The sequence below is a fragment of the Eumetopias jubatus genome, unplaced genomic scaffold (genome assembly GCF_037043125.1).
Source record: "Eumetopias jubatus isolate StellerSeaLion01/CBP00866 unplaced genomic scaffold, mEumJub1_p1.0 scaffold_8, whole genome shotgun sequence".
NCBI classification, from domain to species: Eukaryota; Metazoa; Chordata; class Mammalia; order Carnivora; family Otariidae; genus Eumetopias; species Eumetopias jubatus.
This window is the reverse complement of record NW_028274814.1, coordinates 54,474,155-54,478,022: the sequence shown is the minus strand read 5'-3', so window position 1 is coordinate 54,478,022 and position 3,868 is coordinate 54,474,155. Positions and strand designations below refer to the sequence as shown.

Genomic DNA, 3,868 nt, shown 5'->3' with positions numbered 1-3,868 from the left:
CTTCATCAACCCATTATAATATGATTTGGGAAATTCTGGGATAGATGATCTCCAACATAAAAATAAATGAGTCTCATCATCTTAGTCTATTGCCATTAAATGTTCAAATTATAAAATTCCTGTTTTTCTGCTTCAAACTCTGCAAAGCAAACAATTGATTGTAATTTGAACTTCTATATAAGTCAGTCTGTGGGGAGAGGATGTTCTAATTTTGACCATCAGAGAATTCCAATCTGCATGACAGCCATATTGCTAATGGTAAGTGACTGAATTGGACTCTGCCTTATATAGCAATGATGTGAGAGAATGCTGCAGAAGTATTCAGACCTACCTTAACAATTTTCTGATATAATATTGAAATGTAAGTAAATCCTTCACTATGAAGTGACTTTTTTCAGTACTTAATTATATTACACAAACATCAAAAATGTAAAATGCAGATGTTAACTTTGAGTTAAAATGGGAATTTATTGAAAATAGGACTAATAAAACATAAAGAAAAAAGCAGCATGATTATTGAGTAAGAAATACTCCCACTGAACTGGATATTATAGAATATGTCTTTTTTCTTTTTCCATAGTGTTTCCCTAACTTTTTGGATTACATGCCTCCAAATTAAATATCTTGAAATACAGATGTCCATTTAATCTCTTATTGTACTATTCAGTTCACATACTTTATCATTTGACCCTCTCAAAAATTCTGTTAAAAAGGCTGGGCAGGGGGCGCCTGGGTGGCTCAGTCGTTAAGCGTCTGCCTTGGCTCAGGTCATGATCCCAGGGTCCCGGGATCGAGCCCCACATCGGGCTCCCTGCTCGGCGGGAAGCCTGCTTCATCCTCTCCCATTCCCCCTGCTTGTGTTCCCTCTCTCACTGTGTCTCTCTCTATCAAAAAAATGAATAAAATCTTAAAAAAAAAAAAAAAAGCCTGGGCAGGGGTGCCTGGGTGGTGCAGTGGGTTAACCATCCAACTTTTGGTTTCTACTCAGACCCTCATCTCAGGGTCGTGAGATCAAGCCCCATGTTGGGCTCCACACTCAGCACAAAGTCTGCTTAAAATCCTCTCCCTCTTCCCCTCCCCCTTGCACTTGTGCTCTCGATCTCTCTAAAATAAATAAATAAATAAATCTTAAAAAAATAAAAAGGCTGGGCAAATTAAAATACATCCCATTTATATTTGAAAAATTGAGAGCCAGAAGAAATATAAGACTTGCCTGAGTACACATAGAAAAATCAGAGAATTTCATCCAAATCTGACTTCAAAAGGAATCTTTTATAATAATCTAGCTTGCTAAATTAAAAAAGGAGATTGTGCTTTTTTTCCTTTCCAGATGCCATCAATATTCTGTATTATCTATGATGCATACTTTGCATTTAACTCCATATTGCCATGCATTATTTCTGAATTGTTTTTAAAATTAATGTTTATTGTTACAAATGTACTGATATTGTCCTAAGGACAGGACTGTGTCTTCTCCTTGGTTATTCTCTACAGCTCCAAGCGATTGATAGCATTATAGCAGTGCTAAAGATGTATTTCATCAAACAATGACTGGGAATCCTAATACTTTCCTGATTTGGTTAATACCTTAATTTACTTTAAAAATCAAGAAAGATAATATAAGATATCAGAGAAAATAAGTACCTGGACTTAGAAATACCACCTGGAGAAAAGTGCTTCTCAGACCCAGAAATCAGATATCAGATAAGCTCAGAATTCCACTAAAAGTAATGCAAAGTTTGTGCCTACCAAATTCTCTTTTTTATTATGCCCTTTTATCAATCCACTAAAAACTTCCAAAATTCCAATTTGTTATACTGCCTAACATATTACAATCTAAAATGTCTATCTACTAAGGGTTTGACCAGAGTCAGTTATATTGGTATTATCTTTGGCTTATTGTATTTTATTTTTTAGGCTTTGTTATTAACTTTTGAGTATCTTGTTATCTCTATTGACGGGCAGTTAGTTTTCTACTTTGTTATATATTATAAAATTTGGGGAGTTTTCTTTGGCAGATAAATTTATTTTGCTTCATTCTATATCTTTAATTTACCAAGACCACTTTGATAGCAAACATTCTTCTATCGTTATTTTTATACTAAACTCTTGTAATAGAGCCTCTGTGTCTCATAGTTATTATCACACAGTACCGTGAGCTATAATTGTCACTTTGTTCTCTTCCACTGAACATTAACTCTTTTTTTTTAACATTAACTCTTGAACACAGGGATTCAGTCATAATCTTTTAAATATACCTGTTATTTATAGGAATATCTAGCACATAAATATACTCAGAATGTTTAATACATTAATGAATTTGAGTGTCCTTTAAATATGATTAAAATGGCAGATTCAGTGCGAAGCCCACTGTTATGTTTAGAATTTCTGAATTTGAAATTCTATTTTAAAATGCAAAACCATACGAAATGGGTATATGCATTAAAAATGAAAGCTAGCTTCATAAAGTAGAAAATGAAAAAATCCAATGTGATGGCTCCGTAATAAAGACTTTATTATCTTGACACTGGTTTTTGAGGGTTTAGGTCTCTTTCTCACTGTTATTCTGTGGCTGCACACTCTATTTGTGGCTAAAATGTACAATTATCTCTTTGTGTTTCTGAAGTTTCTTTTTTACCCCCTTTTGATTTTGACTCTGCATTTGTTTTTTGGACCAGGTGGAAGTCAAATACTGACCTTGACCATACCATTTAACCTTTCTGGGTTTTACAGTCCCATCTCTAAAAGAAGAGTTTCGAAACAAGATCTTTAACAGCTAACTGATTAACAAAGTATTTTTGCTTTACCCTATTCTCTCAACAATTTTTTATCCAAAACAACTATCCCAGAATTTTTTTAAAAATGCACATTGAAGAAAATTTTGCTTATGGGAATTCAAACTCCATTTATGAACTAATAATTTTTATAATTATTTAGGCATTTTTGTGATTAAATATTTCACAACACACTGTATGTTAGTATGATCACCATATATTTTCTTTTCTACTTAAAATTTTATTTCTGTCTCCATTGGAAATGCAAACAGGGTGAGTTTAGAAGCTTATTACATTTTTAATGATTCACTACAACACCATGAAAGGATTTTTGTTCACCTTTGATTTTATCTTATCAGTTGCTACAACTAAAATTACATGTTCCCATGCTTTGCTTGAGCACCTTGAGTGACTGGCATGACAACTATCAAAGTGATTTTCTCCCATCTCTTCCATTAACACTTTCTATTGACACATTTAACTTATACGACTAAACGGTTACTGGTAATAATCCAGTTGTTTAATCCTCTCTCTTTCACTAGTTCCCAAGGCCTGGACAGGGAGGTCAAGGCTATACAAGGTCTTTTTTTTTTTTTCCCCTGAAAAAAATATATGGAACGCTTCACGAATTTGCGTGTCATCCTTGCACAGGGGCCATGGTAATCTTCTCTGTATTGTTCCAATTTTAGTATATGTGCTGCCGAAGCGAGCACTATACAAGGTCTTTTATAAACTTCTCTTAGAAACTTGATTATGGTTTGAAATTGTCACTCTCTTTTTCTGTCACCCATACGAAATCTAAAAGTTTTCATTGATGGTTTAGTGGAGTTGGGATTAAAGGTGTATGTTGTAGCTCTTATATACTTCTCTGTAAAAAGATTACTAGAGGGCGCCTGGGTGGCTCAGTCAGTTAAGCATCTGCCTTCAGCTCAGGTCATGACCCCAGGGTCCTGGGATCAAGCCCTGCATTGGGCTCTCTGCTCAGCAGGGAGCCTGCTTCTCCCTCTCCTTCTGCCTGCCGCTCTGCCTACTTGAGATCCCTCTCTCTCTCTGTGTCAAATAAATAAATAAAATCTTTAAAAAAAAAGATTACT

At 34.6% G+C, this 3,868-nt stretch overlaps 1 non-coding gene across 1 annotated transcript; it reads right to left on the bottom strand.

Moving 5' to 3' along the window:
- Positions 1 to 3,380: 3,380 nt before the first annotated feature.
- LOC114221748 (U6 spliceosomal RNA) lies at positions 3,381 to 3,487 on the bottom strand. Its single transcript, XR_003611800.1, has one exon. It is a non-coding gene; the product is annotated as a U6 spliceosomal RNA (small nuclear RNA).
- Positions 3,488 to 3,868: the final 381 nt, after the last annotated feature.